The sequence below is a fragment of the Peromyscus maniculatus genome, chromosome X, assembly GCF_049852395.1.
Source record: "Peromyscus maniculatus bairdii isolate BWxNUB_F1_BW_parent chromosome X, HU_Pman_BW_mat_3.1, whole genome shotgun sequence".
Classification (NCBI taxonomy): domain Eukaryota; kingdom Metazoa; phylum Chordata; class Mammalia; order Rodentia; family Cricetidae; genus Peromyscus; species Peromyscus maniculatus.
This window is the reverse complement of record NC_134875.1, coordinates 123,760,361-123,785,392: the sequence shown is the minus strand read 5'-3', so window position 1 is coordinate 123,785,392 and position 25,032 is coordinate 123,760,361. Positions and strand designations below refer to the sequence as shown.

Sequence of the window (25,032 nt, the reverse complement as noted above, 5' to 3'; positions counted from 1 at the left end):
TAAATAAAGTTGCCTGGGGGTCAGAGCTAATAGCAAGCCATAGCAGAAGTCTGGCAGTGGTAGCACATGCCCTTAATCCTGATCACATGACAGGCGGATCTCTGTGTGTTCAAGGATACAGCCAGCATGGAGACACACGCCTTTAATCTCAATACCAACCATAGAGACCTAGAGGTCTGTACAGACAGGCAGTGAAGAGGAGGTCATGTGGTTGGGTTCACAACCAATGAGATGGCAGAACAGAAAGTCAATAAATAGACAGATAAACAGGAAGTAGCTCTCTTTCTGAGGAGAAGGACGGCGGCAGCAGCAGCAAGGGGTAAGAAAGGATTTTAGTATCAGCTCTTAGCTACTGCTCTGACCTCTTGGGCTTTTAACTCTGCATTTGGCTCTGTGTTTCTTATTTAATAAGACCGTTACCTCTACAGCTGGGTGGTCAATAGCTAGGCAGGAGGTATAGGCCTAAGTTGGATTTCTGGACACAGAGAGAACTCTGGGAAGGAGGCAGAGTCGCCATCCAGATGTGGAGGAACCAGCATGGATAGTACAGAGAAATGACATAACAAGCCACATGACAGAACTCAGATTAAAATAAATGGGTTAATTTAAGCTATAAGAGCTAGTGGTACAAGCCTAAGCTAAGGCTGAGCTTTCATAACTAATAGCTCTATGTGTTATTATTTGTGAACTGGCAGCCTAAAGAAAAATTCATCTATAAATGGAGCTCAACATGGGGCTTGAATTTCTACATAGGGCCTGAGAAAGCTGAAAAAAAATTTTTTTAAAAGAAAAAAAAACAAATATGAGTCTTCTAAGCAGAGCGCTAGTTAAAACTGCCTATTGCTTGGACTCAGCAAATTTCCGGAGCTGGAGTGGTAAACACAGTTCCTGCCTGGAACTGCTAACATGAGGCTAAGCCCTCAGGGAACCAAGGGAGGGCAGAGCCAGCTGTCAGAGCCACACAGTGACCACTTAGCAGTTTAAGGTTTGTCTCATAGTCAGAAAATGCTGTAGGTGCTTAGTAAAGTCAGATTCAGACTGGGAAAACCTCTGAACAAATATAGTATGTTTAAAAATGAGCGTAGATACTAAAGAAAAGAAAATGGGTATAGACAGTCATAGAAAAAAATTAATAGTTCAAAAATACTAAAGTAAAGTCTTTAAAGAAAGAATAAAGTAATATAAAAAGAATTGTTGCTGCAAGATATTTGATTACACTGTGTAAAGACATGACACTGTGGTTGGTTTAATAAAAAACTGAATGGTCAGTAGCTAAGGAGGATTTGAGGGGCAGAGAAGATGCTGGGAAGAAGAAGGGTGGAGTCAAGAGGAGACACCACGTACACAGAACAAGCAGTATGGACTTTACAAAGTAAAGGTGACCAAGCCACATAAAAGAATGTAGATTAAAAGATATGGGTTAATTTAAATTATAAGAATAGTTAGAAACAAACCTAAGTTATTGGCTGAGCTTTCATATTTAGTAAGAAGTCTCAGCCAGGAGTCAGTGGCACATGCCTTTAATCCCAGCACTCGGGAGGCAGAGCCAGGCAGATCTCTGTGAGTTTGAGGCCAGCTTGGGCTACAAGAGTGAGTTCCAGGACAGCGAGGGCTACACAGAGAAACCCTGTCTTGAAAAACAAACAAACAAACAAACAAAAGACGAGGTCTCTGTGTCATGATTTGGGAGCTGGCTGGTGGAACAAAGAAGACTCACAATAAATGGTTTCCAATGTGGGGGCACATATTTCCACATAAGACCCGAGGAAGCTTAAAAAATAAGGTTCCAAATACACAAAAATAGTGCTGAAAGAAGCTTCCTAGTCCTGCAGCCTCTCGTGTGGGCTGCAGTACAGAGACACACCTCCTGGCCACTGCCTCTGGGCTTGAGCCACCAAAACGCACTGTGAGTTAAGCTGTGAGGTGGTTTAAGATTTTGCTCATGCAGACAGAAAAGGTAACAGATGTGCAGTAAAAGCAGGTTCAGATGGAAATAAACTCTAAACAGGTTACAGTGTGTTTAAAAATGTGCATAGGCTTAAGGAAGAAAAGAAAACGGATGTAGACAGTCGTAGAAAAAAGTAAATAGTTTATAAATAATTAAAAAAATAAGCCATGTAGAGATAGGAAATATTCAAGGAGTCTGGATCCTGCATGGTATTGTGTTATCTTTGAATTTTTTAAATGCCGATGAGCTAACAGCAGCTGCTGGGATACATGGGATTGTAACAGAGACTGCTGAATTAAACCATCCTAGATACTTTAAAATGTCTTAACTTCAAAATGCAAGTCAAAAATACATTAAGTTGGGGAAGAGGTTATGCCTTTGTTTCCACAGAAAATTAAAGTCTGTGGATTCAGTCAAGGTTGATAGAGATCAGATTTGATCAGGGGAGATGTCCTGAAAATCCTGATTATAGATGTAAAGAAATAAACCTAGAAAAACTACAAGACAGGTGATGTATATTTTACCTGTTCAAACATAAAACAAAAGTACCTTTGGCTGGCTTGTGTACAATGCACAATCCTTACTAGTGTTAATGTAGATATGTATATTACCTTTGAAAGTTTATGTATTTTCAGAGCAAGGGGGCCAGACACCAATGAAAAATGGGTGGCCCAGATGTCATTTCTATAGTTTTGGAAGTTGCTTGCAATGCACTTTGTTTATTCAGGTAATATTATATCCTTCTGAGGTCTTTGATGGAGTTGAAGACTAAATAGTTATAGTTATATTTTTCCCTTAGTTATGATAGAAGGTAAATTAGGTGCAAAACTTTGGACTCACCAAGATAGGAAAAATAATGGAGCATTTTCTTTGAAATTGCCAAATACAAATAGACTGGAGACTGTAAATGTAATTCTTACCTGATAATTGTTTTTATTGTATATAGTTTTACTATGTCAGAGTTAAAACCCTTTCCTTTTTATTTAGACAAAAAGGGGGGAATGTTGCTAGATATTTGATTACACTGTGTGGAGATATGTCACTGTGATAGGCTTAATAAAAGGCTGAATGGCCAATAACTAGGCAGAATTTTCAGGGCAGAGAGGATGCTGGGAAGAAGGGTAGAGTCAAGAGGAGATGCCAGGGATCAGAAGAAGCAGCATGAACTTTCCAAAGTAAAGGTAACCAAGCCACATAAAAGAATATAGATTAGGGGCTGGAGAGATGGCTTGAAGGTTAAGAGCATTGGCTGCTCTTCCAGAGGCCCTGGGTTTAATTCCCAGCTACCACATGGTGGCTAACAACCATCTGTAATGAGATCTGGTGCTCTCTTCTGGCTTGCGGGGATACATGCAGACAGTGCACTGTATACATCATAAATAAATAAATCTTAAAAAAGAATGTAGATTAATAGAAATGGGTTAATTTAAGTTATAAGAGCTAGTTAGAAACAAGCCTAAGCTATCAGCCAAACTTTAATAATTAATAACTCTCCATGTCGTGATTTGGGAGCTGGCTGTGAGGACAAAGACTTGCAACAAAGAATAAGCCATGTCCTGAGTTCTATGAGTCCATGTGGTGAGCAATTCACTAAATGTGGGGGTGATTTAAAATCCAGTGACACAATGGATTCAAAAGACTTCTCCTACATCACTGAAATATGCTGACTGAATTACCTGGCAGGGAAAGAAATAAAGAGAGGCAGGAGATGAAAGATTCCTGGTGCCTAAATAGCTGTGGAGTTACTGATAAATCAATCAGCAGCCAAAGTGTTTTTTTTAATGTCTATTTATTTTATGTCTATGAGTGTTTTGCCTGCATATATGTGAACCACCTGTGAGCTTAATACCAGCAGAGGTCAGAAAAAGGTATTGCATCCCTTGGAACTGAAGTTACATATGGTTGTGAACCACCATGTGGGTATTGGGAACTGAACCCAGGTCCTCAGCAAAAGAAGCAAGTATTCTTAGCTGCTGAGCTACCTATTTCTCCAGCCCCACAAGCTGCTGTGGAATAATCTTCTTGTACACTGTAAAGATTTGTTTGAATTGGTTTAATAAAATGCTGATTGGCCTGTAGCAGGAATTTAGGTAGGACAATCAAACTGAGGACTCAGATGAAGAGGGTTGGAGTCAGGTGGGCCGCCCAAGAAGCAAGATACTAGAAGACCAGTAAAGCCATGACTTTACAAGGCAATACATAGATTAATAGAAATGGGTTAATTTAAATGTAAGAGCTAGTTAATAGTAAGCCTGAGCTAATGGCCAACCATTCTGTAATTAATATAAGCTTTTGTGTGTTTATTTGGGACTGGGTGGTCAGGACAGAAAACTCTGCCTTCATTTACACCCATCTGTTTTTTTTTATTTTATTTTATTTTTATTTTATGTGCATTGGTGTTTTGCCATGGGTGTTGGGTCCCCTAGAACTGGAGTTACAGACAGTTGTGAGCTTCCATGTGGGTGCTGGGAACAGAACCCAGGTCCTGTGGAACAGCAGTCAGTGCTCTTAACTGCTGAGCCACCTCTCCAGCTCCCACCCATCTGCTTTTAATTTTTCTTATAAAAGTTACCAAAGATTTTTTTTTAGATAAAAGCTTTATTATGTTGCCCAGACTTTCCCAAATTCCTGGGTTAAGCTCCTCCTGCCTCAGCCTTCTGAGTAGCTGGTACTACAGGACTGGAATCACCACACCCAGCTATTATCTGTGGTATATGAAAATAATAAAACCAGTAACAGACAGTGTCTTGCTAGATCCCTTGTCCAGTTTTGTCCTTGCTGGCTCAAGGGAGGAGAAAATACAACTTAAATGATAACTATGGGTTGTAGTCTGTCTTAGTTAGGGATTTATTGCTGTAAAGAGACACCATGATCTCTACCATTCTTAGAAAGGAAAACATTTAATTGGGATGGCTTGCTTGCAGTTTTAGAGGTTAGTCCATTATTGTCATAGCGAGAAGCATGACAGCATACAGGCAGATGTGATGCTAGAGAGGAAGCTGAGAGGGGTTCATCCCAATCTGCAGGCAGCAGGAAGAGAAAGTAAGTCACTAGGTCTGGCTTGAGCTTCTGAAACCCCAAAGCCAACCCCTAGTGACACACTTCCTCCAACAATGTTGTTAGTAATGCTAACTCCCTATGGGTCTATGGTGACCATTTTTATTCAAAGCACCACATAGTCTCTCTTCCATGTGAGAGGAGAAACGGCCCTAAAGCCCTTCCCAAATCAGTTTCCATAGAGCTAAAGACAATAAACGTGTTAGTAGCTGCTCTCTTTTTGCAGTGGGTGGTGGGGAAAGAGTTTGTAAAAATTTCCAAAGGTGGGCTTTGGAAGAATCAATCAGTAATGTTTAAGTGTGTGTGTGTGTGTGTGTGTGTGTGTGTGTGTGTGTGTGTGTGTGTGTGTGTGTGTAGGGGGGCTGTTGGATGTGGTGGTGCACGCCTTTAGTCCCCTGATTCAGGAGACAGAATAGAGAGATCTCTGTGGGTTTGAAGCTAGGCTTGTCTACATAGAAACTTCCATGGCCAGCACTCAGGAGGCAGAGACAGGTGGATCTCTGTGAGTTTGATGCCAGCCTGTTCTACAGAGTGAGTTAGTTACAAGAAAGCTAGGACTATACAAAGAAACCCTGTCTCGAAAAACTGAAAAAGAAAAAGAAAAAAAAGAAAGTTCCATACCAGTGAAAGCTGCATGCAGCAGTCCCTGTAAGTGCCACAGCTGGCAGAGAACCAATCTAGGCTAGGTAAGCTCGACTAGGTTCAGCTGGATTTCACTTAGCCAGGGCTGGGTCAAAACTTCTGGAGTCTGACACCAAGTCATTTATTTTATTGCACATTTAAGCACAGTAAGACTTTGGAAAAAATTTCCATGTGAAAATTATCACAAAAAGCTTTAGGCATGGCTACATTGAAACTCCCTTGCAAAGTGCATCTCTTTAGCAAAGCTCCTGTGAACTTTTCCACTAGAATGGGTTCTATTGACAGAGAAACAGTTGCTCAGAAGTCAGGGTCTATTGAGCAAGGGTTTGTAATAAGCATAATAGCATACACTTTTGCAAAATACCTGGAACTCCCCCCCCGCCCCCCCCCCCCCCCGAGACAGGGTTTCTCTGTATAGCTTTGCGCCTTTCCTGGAACTCACTATGTGGACCAGGCTGGCTTTGAACTCACAGAGATCTGCCTGGCTCTGCCTCTCAAGTGCTGGCATTAAAGGCGTGCACCATCACTGCTGCTGCTTGGCAATGGAACCTTTTTCATGAGGATGGGTCATATTGACTAAGAAAATAACACTCAGGATTCTGGGGGATTCAATGAGATTACAGAATAGCAAAGATTACCAGGTATTAACTCATCTCTTTACAGCCTTCTGAATGAAAAACAGGTGTTGATTCTTCTGTTAAAGAAAAAAGCCAGTATGTGTTGGTTAAGTAGTGGCGCTTGTGGCTGGCCGCCACCCACGGTGGCCATGAGGGAGGGAGGGGGGGAGGGGGGAAGGGAGAGGGAGAGGGAGAGGGAGAGGGAGAGGGAGAGGGAGAGGGAGAGGGAGAGGGAGAGGGAGAGAAAGACCACTTGGAGTGGGAAGAATACGGAAGGAGAATGCAGAAAGAGAGCACAGAGAGGGCACGCCTGCTTTTAGGCAGGGACGCCATCACAGGCTGATGACATAATTAAGGACGTAATCCTTACAGTATGTTTAACAATTCCGGTTTTTCTAGTGCTTTTCTCTGAGCCCTCTACAGCTGTATAGTAAGAGTTTAATAGAACTTTCAAGAAGAAAGCGAACATTTAAAGTTTGCATTGCTCTCTTCTCCAATTGGAAGGAAAATGGAAAAACCAATTTCCCTGACTAGACCAAGGCTTGAAATGAATCCGAGGCTTAAAGGGTTAAAAAGAAAACAGTCAGGTGTAATGGTAAACATCTGTATCCTTGTAGTCAGGCAAGAGGACTGCAAGTCTGAGACCCGACTAAATTACATAATGAGTACCAGGCCAGCCTGGGCAATTTAGCAAGAGCCTGCCTGAAAACAAGCAAACAGACAAAAGACAAAAAAAGGTAAAATGAAACAAATAAACAACAACAACAAAACCAAACTAAACAGCTGTCTTTGCAACAGAACAGTCTCTCCTTACACTCAGCTTAGATTTCAAAGCTGCCACAATGCTAAGCCTGTGAATGGTAATTTTATAGTTCAGGTTGGAGGAACAAAGAAGAGAATCTTTTAAAAGGCTTTGTATCTTGTGTTACTGGATATATAATACAAACTGATGTAAAATGTTATATGCATCACTTTATCAAATACATGACGGCTTGTTCTGATAAAGCTGGAAAGGAAAAGAGCCAGTGTTAGTGGCTCAGAGAGAGCTCCCTTGCTGCCTGTGGGAGGATTGTAGTTTCAACTGAGAATTGAAAACAGAACAAATAAGTAATGATTTCCATCCATTGCAGCCTCAATAAAAAGAGAAACAAAATGAAAAGAGAGGAAAGCTCCACATTGAAATCCACTGTTAGAGTCTTCAAAAGCAGCTTTTAGTTTGCTAATGTGTTCTTGTTGCCCTGAAAAGCCTGGCCCCAGCGGCTGAAGGTTTTACAGACTCATTTACATGGTTTTGGTGGGTCTGTTTGGACTTTGAACTGACAAGATAAACAGGACTTTTAGGAAAACCTGGTCTGTTATTTGTGCCCCAAACACAGCTATCTGCCCCTCCTTATGTGTCTGCTTTGCTGCCATGGAAATTAAAGCACTGCATTTTTAAAGTCTCCGATTAACTGATCAAAGGAGCTTGGCCTTGACTCAGCTGAAACCAGAGAGTATGTTCTGAGCTGTTTCTGCCCCAGTATAGCAGGGCAGAAGTGAAAGATCATCTCAACAATAGCACTTAGCAAAGACAGACTCTGTGGGGCCATAAATGATGAAAATATGAATGCTGACAGGACTGTCTGGGTCGTAGACAAATGCTGACAGGAAAGGGCATGTCCCCAGGACAACAGCTGAAATTGCAGTGCTGAATGACTCTAGAATCTGCTAAAAGACAAATGGCATTCCTGGCCTGTGATTCCTCACACACAGGCGTTGGGGGAGGACACATCATACGGAGTGTGATCCCTGTACCCACTCCCCACACATCAGACTTGGGACCCTTCTTGGAGATGTCTCTTCAGTGTTGACTTGTGTTCTGTTTGGAGATTAGTTACAGTTCATACTAAGGGACTAGTAGCCTCTCGGCCCCTCTTTCCTGTGACATACAACCCCCCCCCCCAAGGTGTGATTATCCACAGCAAGGGGTTGTATTGTACTTTTCTTTTAGGTTTCTTCCTGGGCAAATGATCAGGACAAAATGAATGGGAAGTTAAAAAAGCTATTGTAAAACAATCCAGGACTCTTTCTGACTAATTCCTATCTTTCCCATTAAATTGCCTAAAGGTGTTTTCCTAGGAAAATATGTCTTTGCTTCCTTTCATTCAACTCTTCCAGGCCCTCTACAGTAAAAGTAAAATGATTGGGAAAGCGAGTGAGACTCACTGCTTTTGTAACAATGGAGTAAAAGGGGAAACTCTGAGGGGCTCAGCAGAGAAGAGCCAGCCAGTGATAAGCTTCATTTTTTCCAGAACTCCTCATTGAATTCTCCCTTTTTCCTGTAGAATGATGCCTGATGCCTTGTTTCCAAACTGCTGCTGAGCATTCTATACTAAAACAGCTGCCAAGCCTCCCATCACCCATGGCCTCACAGATGAGACAGGAGTGATGCTTACTCCCACACTTAGCACACAATTCATGATGCCATCTACATATGTGGGAAGGAACTTCCTTCAGATAGTTCCTCTGAAACCAATCAATAAACTGAATTACATGGATTGAAGTGGGTGGCAGGCTCCTCCAGAAACTGATAATCCATAATACCTAACCAGTGTCCATTGTGCTTCATATACCCTCTAGAATTGTGCTTGCATGTGCACCTGCCTATGCTGGTCCTGCCTCAGCACTGGAGGACATTCAGATCCACTTCAACTTACTGACTAGAGTTTGGCTGAGCCAGTATTGATGATGCTTTGGCCAGGCCAAAGAAAAATTTAAGAAAGAAGCCACCAGGTTTTCTAAGACAAAGTTTTGTGGTTAATGACATATGTTTAAACGGTTAAATCCAGGATCCCTGGAGGTCATAAGTTGTTAAAAATAAGCTTAGGGTCGCAAAGAAAGAGACCATCATTCCAACTGAAGTGTCTGGACAAGGTAAACTTTACTCTTGATCAAGAGGATGTGCTACAGCCTTGAAGCAGGGGGAGGGGCTTGGACCTGCCTCTACTAAATGTACCTCCCCATGGGAGGTCCTTACCTTCTTGTAGAAGGGAAAGGAGGGTGGGTTGGGAGGGGGAGGCTGGAGGGGCAGGAGGAGGGAAAAGGGGGATCTTTGGTATGTAAAAAATGAATAAAATTTTTTTTTTCTTAATAAAAAAAGAGGATGTGCTAGGGAAGAGCGAGTACACAGAGGCTGGATGTGCTCTTGGTTTTTATTCTAACTCAGGTGGTGGCTGTCTTTTCCCCATTGACTGGGGCCTCTTCTCAAAATCTTATTCATTTGACTAGTCTGAAAAGAACTGGAACCCAGGAAATGCAGAAATGAGAAATGGGTCACTGATACAAGGAGAAAAAGGTCAATGACCAGGCCATCAACTTCCTAGAAATAGAGAAATGGACCTTTGTGTAAACAAAGATTTTACTAAGGGAATGGGGATTAAAACATCTGCATGAAAGTGTGGTGGTGAGCCGGGTGGTGGTGGCGCACACCTTTAATCCCAGCACTCGGGAGGCAGAGCCAGGCGGATCTCTGTGAGTTCGAGGCCAGTCTGGTCTACAAAGCGAGTTCCAGGAAAGGCGTAAAGCTACACAGAGAAACCCTGTCTCGAAAACAAACAAACAAAAAAGTGTGGTGGTGGGAAATAAAAAGATTTTAATTCCTTGTACCAAACACAAGTTTTTTTTTTTTTTAAGTTTGTTCTTTTTTTTTTTTAGTATTGGATAGAAAAGACTCTTATTTTATATCTCTTTCAAAGTGAAGTCAGTACTGCATATGGCCTCATCCTGTTGCTAGGCTCCTACTGATAACTGTGCTATAAAGATGCCTTGGTCACCTGGACACAGTAGAACACACACCTGTAGTCCCAGATAGTAGGGAGGCTGCAAGAGGAGCTCTTCTGGATTTCAGAGTCAGCCTGAGCTGCACAGACTGACTTCCATGTCAAAAAATGCCTTGTCCACCATCCAAGGGACAGACTTGGGACTGCAATCCTTTGAAAGGCTGGCATTTGGCTTCCCTTCAGGGATGTTCCCTGTGACTCTTTTCTGCTAAGGATGGCACATTGTATCTAAACTACACAAATGGTAGGTTATGCTGATCACGTGCTTACAGTCTGACCACCTAGAATTCTAGTAAACACTGCTGGAGACCTGTTTCGACAGGTATGTGTGGGGTCCAGGTCCAGGTATCATCAATGCCCTGCTGTTGTGCACTTAGACTTATATTCTATGCCTGTTGTAAGAGACATTGCCCAAAGTTTCCCTTTTTAAAAATTTCCTTAGCATTGACCAATGGGAATTTTCATACTTATCTTTAAGATGGAAGAAGTGAAAATGAAGCAAGTTCTCTCTCTGCTCATGCTCAGAAAAGAAAAACTGGAATTGAAACTGTCATCGGTTTTACCCAGAATTGCATTGGCATTTTTAGCATTTCATCACAACTAAAATCTGTAGTTGTTTTTGAGTAGAGTTTGTATACTGCATTGTTTTAACATAGTGGGCCATACTGAATGTCTCCAAGATATGTTTTCCAGTTAAATCTTAAAACATTAAACATGTTTGTGGCAAGATGCACACAAGGTAAAATGTATCACCTTAACTGTTTTCAGTGTGTTCGTCATGACTGTTTTGTTGTGTTGTTTTTCACTTTGCTAACCTCAAATTCTATACCCATTAAATAACAATTACCATTTCCTTCTTGTTCCAGCTGCTGGAAATCACTTTTCTGCTTTCTGTCTTTTACAAATTTTATTACTTTGGGGACTAAATATACAAGGGGTCACATAGTATTTGTCTTCCTGTGACTGGCTTGTTTCACTTACATAATTGCTTAATGATTCATCACAATTAGAGCACTTTTCAGGTGCTGTGGAGGTAGCTTAGTTGGTAGAATGCTTGACTAATGTATACACAGTCCTAGGTCTGATCTCTAGCACCAGATAAACTGGGCATGGTGGCATACAGATGTCATCTGGGGAGGCAAGGGAATCAAGAAATTCAATGTTAGCCACTGCTACATAGTGAAATTGAGGCCAGCCTGAGACACATGAGACCCTGTCCCAAAAAAATATTTAAAAAAAAAATCCTTGTAATTGGGAAAATTTAAATATATGAAAGAAGACATTTTAGCTGGCTCCTAGGGGGCGAGTTTGGGAGAGCTAGCACCAACTCTTGCTGGCGGCCATGAAGCGGCTTAGGCTTGGGAGAGATGCAATGTTGCTGGAGAGCTTCTCTCCAGGTTCCCCAAGGCCCGCAGTCCCACAATCCACTTATAAAATAATCACTCAGACGCTTATATCACTTATAAACTGTATGGCCGTGGCAGGCTTCTTGCTAACTGTTCTTTTATCTTAAATTAACCCATTTTTATAAATCTATAACTTGCCACGTGGCTGGTGGCTTACCGGCGTCTTCACATGCTGCTTATCCTGGTGGTGGCTGCAGTGTCTCCCTCTCCTTCTTCCTGTTTCCCCAATTCTCCTTTCTCTTTGTCCCGCCTATACTTCCTGCCTGGTCACTGGCCATCAGTGTTTTATTTATATAGAGTAATATCCACAGCAATGCAACCCTCTCCTCTGGACAGCTATAGCAGGTGGGAGAGCTGAGCCTAAGAGCTGAAGAGCTGGCCCTGCACCCTTGCTGGCTGCAGCACATGGGAGAGTGGTCCCGCACCTCTCCTGGACAGCACAGTAGAGCTGGCCCTGATGGCACGGGTGAGCAAGAGCCATCCCACCCCTTGCTGACCATGCGGTGGCACGGGCATGGGAGAGCTAGCCCTGCCCTTGCTGGCTGTGGCACTCAGGTGAGCTGGCTACTCCCCTCGCAGGGCCAGTGCTGGAGAACTGGCCCTGGAGGTGTGGGTGAGGAAGAGCTTGCCCCAATGGCAAGAGTGCTGGAGAGCTAGTCCAACCCCTTGCCAACTACCACAGACAGGAGAGCTGGCCATACCCCTGGTCTGGACAAAGCTGGAGAGCTGGCCCTGGTGGCGCAGGCATAGGAGAGAAGGAAGACTGAGTAACTCAGCTACCACCAAGGCCCAGATCCAGGGCTTTGAGTTGGCCCACCCCAACATCTAACCCATCCATGGAGTGTGTGAGGGGGCTGGCCCTGCAGAATCAAAGCTGCAGGATCTCCATGACACAAGACAACAAGAGGATGTCTGAGACAAGTTCCAGTGAAGATCCAGTATTGATAGTGTGGCAGAAGCCAGAAGCCTGGAACCAGTCCAAGTAAAGCTGTTTGGGCAAAAGGGTAGACTCTGTGACACACTGAAGTTTCCACGTTGAGATTTTTTGTTTGTTTGTTGTCCTTTTGAGGGGAGGTTGCAGGGGCTGAGGGTAGATATGGAAGGACTGGGAGATGAATGGGATTGGAGTTCGTGATATGAAAGTCGTAAAGAATCAATAACTTTTAAAAACAGACAGTTTGATAAATTCCTGTGAACTAGTTCTTATTCTAATAATTATCAATTTGCTGTTTTATTTCATATATTCCATGAATCATTATGTTTTCCCCCAATATTTTACTGTGCAAAGTTTCAAACACAAAGGAAGTTTTAATATCCCTATTACCTAGATTCTATAATTAGTATTTTGTCATATATATTTTATCTGTGCAGCCTTTGCTTACACCTGTTCATCCTTCCATCTCTCTCTTCAACACTCCATAGTTTTGTTTTTTGTTTTGTTTTGTTTTTTAGTTTTTTGAGACAGGGTTTCTTTGTGTAGTTTTAGTGTCTGTCCTGGATCTTGCTCTGTAGACCAGACTGGCCTCGAACTCACAGAGATCTGCCTGGCTCTGCCTCCCAAGTGATGAGATTAAAGGTGTGCGCCACCGCTGGCCAGCAGCTGTTGAAGTAGTTTTAAGGAAAATCCCAGATGTTATTTCAGTGATAAGCAGTTTACCATATAGCCTATGTATAAAATGATGTTTAGCATAAAAACCATGATCAGGGCTGGAGAGATGGCTCAAAGGTTAAGAGCACTGACTGCTCTTCCAGAGGCCCTGAGTTCAATTCCCAGCAACCACATGGTAGCTCACAACCATCTGTAATGAGATCTGGTGCCCTCTTCTGGCCTGCAGTCATACATGCTGTATACATAATAAATTAATAAATATTTAAAAAAACAAACAAAAAAAATGATCATGCCTAAATAAAGCTAATAATTCATTGATATCATCTTATTATCCAGTATATGTTTAATGCTTTGGCAGTTTGTACTGAGTGACATTTGATCATGGATTTCCAGATATCTTGGACTTTCTGCATAGTCCTGGGTCAGATTCTAAGTGGAGGCTGTAAGACCCTAGCATCTCCAGTTCAGGCCATGAACTCTATCAGAATCGGGTCTCCTAGAAACAGTATCATCCAGAGACCTCAGTATTTTCATGGCAGCCAGTGGCAACTATAGGCAGATTGTCTTGTCCTGGCTGCCAGCTCCCAAATAATTACATGAACACTTATTAGTTATAAAAGCTCAAGCTGTTTAGCCTTGTTTCTAACTGGCTTTATAAATTAAATTAACCCATTTCTATTAATGTGCTTTCTGTGTCATGGCTTTATTACCTTTACTCTGTACTGCCCATGCTGCTTTCCTGCTTCCTCCATGCCTGGCTGGTGACTCCGTATCTCTGCCCTTCTTCTTCCCAGCATCCTTTCTGCCTCGAATATACTGCCTAGCTATTGGCCATTTAGCTTTTTATTAAACCAATCCGAGTGACAAATCTTAACAGTGTACAAAAAGATTATTCTACAACAGGCAACTATCCCCAAGACCTCCCTGAATCCAAAGAAATGTGGTGGCTCATGGGCAGTGAGGGGAAACCCAGGGACAGGAGTTCATGCTGTTCATGCTCAGAAAAAATATCCATGACCTGGCCTTGGGGCAGGTATGTGGCAGGAACTGAGATGATTCTTTTTCTGGAAGTGAGCTCTTGTAAGGAATTCAGGCGTGGTTCCCAGTGCCCTCATCAGGTGGGCTCACAACTGCCTATATTTCTGTTTCTAGGAAATCTCACTCCCTCTTCTGGCCTCTGTGGGCACTGAACACAAGTGGTACACATACAGACAAGCATATACACATAAATAAAAAATTCTAATTTAAAAATAGCGGCTGGAGAGATGGCTTAGTAATTAAGAGTATTGACTGCTTATCCAGAGAACCCACATGGTGGCTAACAACTGGCTAAAATTCCAGTTCCATGGGATCTTAAGTCTTCTCTTGGTCTCTGTGAGCACCAGAATGCACATAGCACACAGACATACATGGAGGCAAACCACCCATACACATAAAAATAAAATATTTTTAAAAATAAAATTTTAAGGCCAGGTATGATGGTGCACACTTTTAATCCGAACACTCAGGAGGCAGAGGCAGGTGTATCTCTGAGTTCAAGGCTAGCCCAGTCAACAGAGCTAGTTCCAGGACAGCCAGAGCTGCCTACTCAGGGAAACCCTGAAAAAATATTAGAAAAAAATATTTAAATTAAAAAGTAACCTATTAGCCAAGTAGTGGTGTGCATGCCTTTAATTCCTCCTCTGGCTTCTGCAGGCACTAAGTAAGCACATAGCACTTATACATATATTCAGGTAAAATACACACATTAAGTAATAATAACCTGGGGGTGGTGGCACATGCCTTTAATCCGAGCACAGAGGTCTCACAGAGATCTGCCTGCCTCCCAAGTGCTGGGATTAAAGGCGTGTGCCACCACCGCCTGGTGCAAATATCCCTTTAAGACCCTGTTTTCATAGTTTTCTGTGCTTGCTTTTTTTAATGTCATACTTCGTGAACACTTTTAACTTTTTTTCAATACACTGTACAATGCATATAAAATAAATTACTCTGTGGATAGAAGTGAAATGATATGCCAATTTCAAAATTAACTTAGTGGAGAAATCCTCAGCTTGCTTACAGAAGAATAGAAAATTCATACGCTATCCAATTCGTAGTCAGTAGCCACAAGAACTAAGGTATATGATACATGATGAATGTCAAAATTTTATTATGAAAAAAGAATGTGCCTGGTGGTGGTGGTGGTGGTGGCGGCGGCGGCGGCGGCAGCGGCGGCACACACCTTAATCCCATCACTCGGGAGGCAGAGCCAGGCAGATCTCTGTGAGTTCGAGGCCAGTCTGGTCTACAGAGCAAGATCCAGGACAGGCACCAAAACTATACAGAGAAACTCTGTCTCGAAAAAATGAAAAATAAAAAATAAAAAATTTTAAAAAATTAAAAAAAGACTGTACAAAGATCTCATTAGTATTTTTATATTAAAATACAATATGTGGTGATACACTCCTATATCCCCAGTACTTGGCAGGCTGAGGCAGGAAGATTGCAAGTTTGAGACCAGTCTGGTCTACACAGTCCTGCCTCTCAAAATTTTAAAATATTGTTAAAATGTCGAGCTGATATGATTTAAAATATATTGGGTTAACCATAATACATGATTAATTTAATTTGTTTCTTGTCATTTTACTTTTTGTAGTGGATATATGAAAAATTTAACTACATGGCTCATGATAAATTTCTATTGGACACTGCTAGACTTGGCAGTGAAGCTTGAAGTAGGCTTAGCTTAACTACAGTTTATAGAACTCTTAATCCACTTATAAAATCCAAAGGTCAGGGGCTGGAGAGATGGCTCAGCACTTGAGAATACTTGCTGCTCAGTCATGAGAACTAGAGTTTAGTTAGATCCCACCACCCACTTTGGACAGCTCACAAAGCCCTAAACTCCAACTCCAAGGGATCAGATGCCGTCTTCTGCACACTTTCCCACACATATGCACCTGCACTCCCACAGACACATACACACAGAGACACATGGACACATAAATACAACAAAATGGTTTAAAAACTACAAATGTAAGCTCACCCATGCCCAGGTCATTGGGGCCAACTCTACTGCTACAGTGTCCAGCAAGAGGCAGGGCCAGCTTTCCAGGGCCAGTGAAGGGCAAGGCTGGCTTAGAATGGCCTTCAAACTTCATCTCACATGGTTCCTCTGGTCCCCTGTGGTAGCACTGGCCACAGACATCAACATAGATCCCAGCTGCAGCAGGACCACAGACCCAGGCATAGTCCTTGGCAGCAGTCAGGCCTGGATGTCACCAAGGCCCCAGGTGGCAGTGCAGGCCATTTAGATTGGCATTGTGCCAGTGGCTGCCTGACCCCCAGACACCAACATGGCCCCAGGTGGTGGCCCAGACCCCAGGCATCTGCATGGCCTTTGATGGTATCAGAGGTCATGGACATCAACACAAATCCTGGCTGCTGCAGGGCCATGGACCCAGACATGGTTCTTGGCAGCAGCTCAGGCCTGGACATCATCATGACCCAGTGAGACAGCACAGGACACCCAGATCTGAGTGGCTCCAGCGGCGGCGGTGGTAGGAATCTTGGACACCAACATGGCCACAGGTGGCAGCCCAGGCCCAGGCATGGTCCCACTCCTCACTAGGGACATTTGAGAGCTGGCCCTGATGACATAGGCATAGGAGAGCTGGCTCAGCTGCTCGCCTGAAGCGGGTGTCCCCAGCAGCCACGACTGACCAGCTCAACTACCACCCAGGCCCACATCCAGGGCCTTGAGTTGGCCCACCCTAACATTTACCCCATCTGTGACCTGCTGGAGCATGTGAAGGGACTGGTCCTGCTGAATGATACCCACAGGACATCCATGACTTGGGGTGGCTTCAGGATGTCCGAGAGGAGTTTCAGTGAGGGTCCAGTGATGATGGTATGCCAGAAACCAGAGGCCTTGAACCAGACAAATGATTCATTGCAATGAACATTTGCAAGTAAAGCTGATAGGACAGAAAGGTCTACTGTGTGACACACCGTGGCTCCCAATGACATTAATAGGAATGAAGAGGTGTTGGAGACTTGGAAAGGAAAGAGGAGTGAAGGGTTTTTTTTGTTTGTATGTTTGGGTCTGGTTTTAATTTTTTTAAAATTTTCTTTTGAGGGGGCATGCTGCAAGGGTGAAGGACAGATATGGAGGGACTGGGAAATGAGTGGAATTGGGGTGCATGATATGAAATTCCCAAAGAATTTCCAATAAAGAAATGTTATAAAATATAATAAAATAAAAAGCACAAATGTCAACACATGATCAAAAACTCACCGTGTAAAACAGCATACTGATGCTGATTTGAATCCTAAAGCCTAGGGTTACAGTCCATACAGAATGGGTTCTAGGAGCCCCTATGGATTCCCAAATCCTGAGATGCTCAAATCCCTTATAAGAAATGTTGTAATACTTACTGTGGCCTACGTATATCCTCTCATATACTTTAAATAATTTTTGGATTGTATGTGATACCTGACACAATGCAAGTACTGTCCAGTAATAGGGAATGATAAGGGGGCAAAGGTTGTACATATTCAGTGCAGATATTACAATTTTTTTGCTGGGCCAGGTGGAGCATCCCAAAACTCAGATGGCAGAGGCAGGTAGATTGTTGTGAGTTCAAGGCCAGTCTGGTCTACATAGCAAGTTCCATAACAGCAGGAGGTATACAGTGAGACCGTATCTCATAAAAAAACAAAACCAAAAAATTTTCACTCCATAGTTGGTTGAATCATGGATAGGGAACCCATGGATGTAATTAAAATTAAGGACCATATTAAAAATGATAAAGAAACAGAGTGAGGAGGGTAAAACAATGACCAGATGCTAGATTCCTTCAGTTTAATATATGGGTCTCAAATTGCCATCTCTAATTTGACAATTAGGGAAATGTCATATGTTCTTGGTTCTAAAGTACATATTTCCCATTCTAATGGATTCTGGATGAGATTTTAAAGAACAACATGGGTGAGATGAGAGAGAAATCCTTCTGGATATTAGGGCAATGGAGCTGGGTGTCAGGGTGGCCTAGGACACACAGCAAAAATAACAGCCACAGATAGTTTCAGGAAGTAGAGGAGATGACAAATGCCATTTCTGGGTTCCCTTGATGCCTCCTTCTAGACATGTGTAGTGGTGGAAGGCATTAAGTCTTACTTGTGCACTGTAGCTTGGCACAAGAACAGGAAGTAATGTAGACTGCTCCACCCACACCCTTCCATGCCTGAGTCACTTCCAGATCCTGACTCATCCCCCTACTCAGTCAAGTCATAGTGACAAGTTGGAAGAGAAAAGACGTGCCAGATACAGAGAACAATAGAGGTCAGTACTTTTCTGAGAAGAGGAACAGGAATGAATCACGGTGGCTCCACTTCCCATCTCCACTCCTCCAGTATCTTGATGACAGATCCCCTCTGGCCCCAGGCCAACCAGGCTGGTAGGGGTGGAGAGAAGGACAAATTCATTCAGCAGCTTCAACAGACTTAGGCCCCAGCCCAGCTGAAACCAGAGCTGTGCATCAAGTTCCTTGCACAGAGAGAGACCACTCTTTCTGTAACTCATTCAGGCAAAAGGACCAAGACAGAGTGCTCCTCCACATTTGGATGGAAGACGCCAAAGTTTCCTCCACATGGTGATGTCTGCTGAGGTTTTTCCTTCTGCACCTTTGTGGGGAGTGTCTGGAAGCAGATTCCTCCCTTGGTTCAACCCTCACCCATATAGAATCAAGGGAAAAATTATCTTTAGGGACTACCTTGGGAGATGCCTAAAAGTTATTGGTGCTTATTTGTAGGCAGAGTTTTCTTTCTCGCCAGCTAGTTCCCAAATAACCACATGGAAACTTAATATTAATTATAAATGATCAGCCAACAGCTCAGGCTTATTACTAATTAGCTCTTACAACTTAAATTAACCATTTATATTCATCTACATTCTGTCACATGGAATTACCTCTCTTTCATCTTGCACCTCCTGTTTCCTCCCTGTGTCTCACTGGTGATTCCTCTGACTCTGCTCTTCTTCCCAGCATTCTCTCTGACCAGAAAATTCTGCCTAGTCATTGGCCAATCAGCTTTTTATTAATAATGAGAGCAATACATATTTAGAGTGTACAAAGATTGTTCCACAGCACTTATTTGGTTGGGGAGGGAGTGTTACACATACACGTGTGTGATATGATCTCACAGTGTAGCCCAGATTGGCCCTACTAACTCATCTTCCTGAGTAACTGGGACGACAGGAAGTGCCCCCATTCTTGCCTCAGTGCCCTGATGTATTGAAGACCAAATTGTACCTGGCACATATCAACTGTGTCTCTTTAAGAAAGTTCTATTTATCGCACTGAAGTCTCACTGCACAGGTGCTCCGAAGCTCCCCATTAGGAACCATGGACTTCCCTGATCACCACCAGCCAGGGGAGGAGTACTGGGGAGTGGAAAGCTGCCTCATCTGTCTGATACATTCGAGTGCTTCATGTGTGCGGAAAATTGTAGTTATTAGGAAGCTGTAAATTGGAACCTAAGTGTCTGTGCTTCTAGTGCCAGGTGTGAAAAGACTTGGTCAGTTTATTAGATAATTGAGAAATTCTTAACTATTTTCAGCAGAGAAATGTTAATAGTCGAGCAAGAGGCCTAGGACTTTCAGGTTTGGTGTGGGGGCTGAGAGGTGGACGTTCCTGGTAAAAAGAAGGAATGCTTGGGTAGAAGCAAAAAGAAAACAGATGTGTCTCCTTGACAGCCAAGGTTTCATGAGGAAACCTCATGCCTTCCTCAAGCCCTGCCCCTACCACAATCCAACATGTAGCTGGCATAGTTTTATTTGTAAACAAAGGGAGGTTCATATTTCATTTGAGTGTGAGTTTATCCACACTCTAGCAGTTTCAAAGATAGGGAAAAGTACTTTAACACCTACAAAAATGATTAATATCTGGGGAAAGTTTTTATTGTCTTCCCTTTTTATTATTGTTTGATTTTATTATTGTTTGATTCTCTGTAGCCCAGGTCAGCCTAGAACTCATTACATAGCCCAGGCTGGCCAGGAATTTGTGATTCTCCTGCCTCAGTCTCCCTAGTTACAGGATTATAGAAATAAGCTACCATGTTGATTGCCATCACTTTTTTTTGTGTAGATGGCATTTTTACACGGATATTTGTGTGTACTCTGCATTCCCCACCCCATTTGGGGGGTGGGGTTCCAGACAGGGTTTCTCTGTGATGTCCTGCCTATTCTTTAACTCACTCAGTAGACCAGGCTGGCCTTGAACTCAATAGATCCACCTGCCTCTGCCTCCGGAGTGCTAGGATTAAAGGTGTGCGCCACCATCACCCGACATTTTTCCCCTGCAGTTTTTTCTTTAATAGTATTTTAAAATAATCATCCTGTGATGTTATAAATTGTTGGTAATATTTTTAATGGTTTCATAACATTTTAGAGAGACTATCTGTGGGTTTCCTTAATTTCTTAGTCCAAAATTTTCCACACAATGCTTGAAATTCAAGTTTCTTCTTTTACAAATACAAGTATGTTTAAATATCTTTCAATTATCTATCACCAATTAATATCTGTCGTCTATCTACATTTATCAAGAGAAGACGAGGATAGAAAAGAAAACGGAGATGTTGTTAAGAGATGCGAAAAGGAACAGAAGGTTATTCCACGTAGCAAACACAGATCCTGGTCGTGGTGCTTAGGCAAGCAGAACTGTTGCCACAACTGCAGGATAAGCTGGGGAGGAAGCCCCTCCCTGGGACTGCGGACTGCTTGGCTACGCCCTCGCCGCTGCGGAGTTTGGCCTTGGCCTCGAGCGGTCTCTGGCGCCCCCTGCCGTTCACTTCGCGACCTTCCGTTTCTAGTCCCCCTCTCTTGGCCCCCTTCTCCATTTTGTGTCTCTGGGGCTTTCCCCTGGCCATTCCCTCCCCTGCCCCTTCGAGCCCTCCCGCGTGTTAATTTCAGAGTCCTCTCCCGCGGTCACTCTTGCGGAACTAGCTGGTTTCACTAGGCCCAGAAGGAATGGGCAGAATGGGAAGCCCAGAATGGCTGGCCAGCAGGGCCAAGGCTCCAGGCCCCTCTTGGTACTGCGGCAGTGGGAGTTAATCTGGAGCTGTCGCCCGGAAACCTCCGAACTGAAACCCCTGGACTAAAGCAGCTCTGCATTCTGGTTCTAAGAGGAGGTATCAAGAAGAGCAGAACATTTTGGGGTTTGATGATTGTGACATTTGCAGGGTCATGGACTCCATTTCCCTATATACAGGCAGAGGAATTGGGGCATGAGGGAAGTCGGGAACTCTCAGGTCTTTGGGCACTGCGACTTGCCACTCCTTGGTTCAGGTGTCCATAAGTGCCTAAATGGCATCTCAAGAGAGCAAGACAACTATTCGGGAGCCAGCAGAGGGGATTGTTGGTGCTAGGAAGCAGTCTCCTCCCCAAGTCCTTTTCACCAGTTAATATCCCTCCCTGTTCATTTTGCATCCCTTTACCCCATTTTCTCAAATCCAACCCAGTCTAGTCCCAGGGTCTACTCCACATGCACACATACGCTCAGACACTGCCACCAGTGCTGCACAAATCGGGTAGGAAATCATCCCAAGTGGGAACCAATTAGCATTCCATCTCATCTAGAATCATTCTTTCCCATGCTTCCATTTGCTTGGACCAGACTATCTCTGCTGCCACCATAGGAATAGTTTTCAGGCAGGAGACATGACCCTTACTAGACAAATGTGAAGACTGAAGCCAGAAAGCACCAAGCTGCTGCTCTAGAGACCCAGAGACCTAGGAAGTAGCGCCAGTTCACCTGTGGAGCTGCCTGGAGAGAAGGGAACCTGCTAACATTGGTGCTGTAGATTTCAGCCAAGACACTGTTTCACTGGAACGTTTTAGATCTCCGAACTTAGATGCCTGGCTGGAGCACACAAAAGCTTTGGATCCACACGTATTTTTCCATTTATTCTTCTACCAAGTGAGCTAACTAGGTCATTTTCACTTATCTGTCTGTACATTCACATGTGTAGAGAGAGCTCTTTGACCACTGAGATGCAAAGGGGTATATGAAGAGCTCAGCGGAGGAAGGCAGGACTACATCACATTTAGGTGCAGTTAGGAACCACAGAAGACCTGTTTTAAGTCTAGGGGTGGGAAAGGGGGTGCTACCTTTCTGGTACTTCATAAAGGGCTATGGCCAACACTCTATAGCCAAAGAGTAGTTAACACAAGGAAAGCACAAAAAAGGTTTCATCACAGTTTTACTTAATACAGTGTTACTGGGGAAATTGCGGTTCCCATTTGGATTCTTAGTCTCCTTAATAAAAAGAATTTTAAAACAGACTGAGAAGGAAGCTCAAGGACCATTTTATTAGAGTTTAAAAGAAATGCAACAAGGCAGGGGATCTGTAATTTTGCCAGCTGCCAAGTGAAAGGAGAGTCAGGGTTTGAGAAAGCTGGCATGTAAAAAGCATGGCAGGTAAAGGAATTTCAGAGAGCAAGTGAGAAAAATCCAGTGTCAGGAAAAGATGCTTAGGCTTTTGGCCAGTATCCAAAAAAGAGATAGATAGGAGGGAAAGTTACTCTTTTTAAGCTAAGGAGGCTTAGCGGTGCTTTAAGCAGAAGCTCTGTGAGCAACTACATTGGAGGGGGGGCTTCTGGGAAGTATACGTATGTCACTTCATTAAGGGAATAACTGTTCTTTCCATCTCCTTAGCATGCCCTTTTGTGAACCAGCTTTCTTGAGGCATGGTCTCCTGGCCAGGTGATTGACAAACTTAGTTGGAGTAACTCTAAGGGAGGAGACAATAGCATGTAATATTCTAATCTTTGGAGCAAATCAAAATGTCCTGTCTCTGGGTCCCAGGGTCAGAGGTGAAACTCAGATTCCATTCCTTTGGCCAGGAGAAAATAACTTCCCCTGAATGAGCCTCAGCAAAACCTTGACACTTCCATCTTTTCATATGGTATTTTAAATCCTAAAGGGAAATTATGAAGCTTCCCTTTCTAGTGTTACCAGGGAAACAGGAAGTGTGACCAAAGCAGATCATGGGAGAGGGATCCATCCTCAGAATCATCCAAAATCAAATTCTTTTTTTTTTTTTTTTTTTTTTTTTTTTTTTTTTTTTTTTTTGGTTTTCCGAGACAGGGTTTCTCTTGTGTAGCTTTGCGCCTTTCCTGGATCTCACTTGGTAGCCCAGGCTGGCCTCGAACTCACAGAGATCCGCCTGCCTCTGCCTCCCGAGTGCTGGGATTAAAGGCGTGCGCCACCACCGCCCGGCCCCAAAATCAAATTCTTATAACATCCTCCCACATCAAGAATTGAGGCCCCAGGGCTCATGTGCAGTGGCAGCAGTGTTAGCGGCGGCTGCAGCAAAGCATTTGACATGATGTCTCACACCATTTTGCTGGTACAGCCCCACCAAGAGGTCAGAAGGCAGGACTTACGCTATGAGTCTGTGAATGAGTGCACGGAAGATGTTTGTAAAATGTATGAAGAACATCTGAAGAGAATGAATCCCAACAGCCCCTCCATCACATACGATATCAGTCAGTTGTTTGACTTTATCGATGATCTGGCAGATCCCAGCTGTCTTGTTGACCGAGCTGATACACAGACGTACCAGCGTTATAACAAAGACTGGATCAAAGAGAAGATCTATGTGCTCCTTCCTCGACAGGCCCAAAAGGCTGGGAAGTAGTTGAGTTGGAAGCATTAGGGGCTGGGGGTGGGAACAGGTGCATACAGCATGCTGTAGTGAACATTTTGTATGGTAGTTATCCTGTTTCTGTTTTGTTAAACTAGAGCCAAGATTGAATTATGACATGATCGTGAGTGATCTTTTCATTCTGAAACCACCATTGCCCCTTTGTTTCTTTCCTTTCTTTTCTTTTTTTTAACTTAAACATTTTTATGATAATTCAGAGAGAAAGTGTTCTTTGCCAGTTAAGGTTGGTTCCAGTCCTGGAAACTGTTCGTATCTGCTTTACAGCAGTGAGTGCACTAACACTTTGTGGGGGGCAGGGATGGTGACGAGCTTAGTTATGTCCTCTGGGAAAGTCTTAGTAAGAAATAAAAAAATGTTCTATAAAAAAAAAAAAGAATTGAGGCCCCTTGGCAGTTTTTAAGGACCCTTGACATCAAGAATGACACAGTAAGCATCCAGACTAGGAAGTTCATGACTGTCTAGTTCAGAGGAAACAAATGATCACTGATGTCTGTCACCCTGGGGAGGCAACAGTACCAAAGACAGAAATTTAGGAAAAGATAGCCAAAATAGCCACATCAGACGTCATCTTTGTATTTGGATTCAGAAATCATTTTGGTGGTGGCAAGATGACTGGCTTTTGCATGATGTGTTTTCCTTTGTTTATGCAAAAAAGGAGCTTAAACACAGACCTGCATGACATGACCTTTATGAGAGAAAAAAAAAGACCTCAGGAAAACAGTGAAAGGAACATGAGAACAGAATGAGGAAGGCCTGCAAATGGGAACTGCAAAGGCAAAAGGCAAAAAGCCAAAGGAATATTCTGTCGTGACTTCATCAGCTGTGATGGTGCAAATTTCTAAGCAGACAAATAAATGAAAAATTTCCAAGTGAAAAAAAATTTTTTTAAGTTCAGGCCCCAACTTTGAAGGAGATGGGCTCCAACTAGGACATAGGAAGGTTTGGGCCTTGGAGGTGGAATCGAAAACAGCTGTACAGATAGAGTAAGAGTGCAGCCAAACCACGGGAGTGTAGCTCAACTATAAACAAGAGGAGGTAACATAAAGAGAGCAGTTGCATATACAAGGTCCCAAGATTAATAGTGTCACTCCTAACATTATAACATATGCAATCCATCTCTGAAAACCCAGAGAGATCAAATTCCAAAGCTGTTCACCAAAAAGGATGGGTGTCTGCACTGGAGATTGGGTCACATCAAGTACAGCTTCTAGGCAGCTATGCAAAGGAA

The 25,032-nt window shown here is 43.2% G+C and overlaps 3 pseudogenes; 2 read left to right on the top strand and 1 right to left on the bottom strand.

The window, feature by feature from the left end:
- LOC107402995 (transferrin receptor protein 1 pseudogene) overlaps positions 1 to 16,689 on the bottom strand; it is a 36,314-nt pseudogene extending 19,625 nt beyond the window's left edge.
- Positions 16,690 to 23,465: 6,776 nt separating this feature from the next.
- Positions 23,466 to 23,777, top strand: LOC102907074 (enhancer of rudimentary homolog pseudogene; annotated as a pseudogene).
- A 124-nt stretch (positions 23,778 to 23,901) lies between these two features.
- Positions 23,902 to 24,662, top strand: LOC121825624 (small ribosomal subunit protein eS24 pseudogene; annotated as a pseudogene).
- The last annotated feature ends 370 nt before the right edge of the window (positions 24,663 to 25,032 follow it).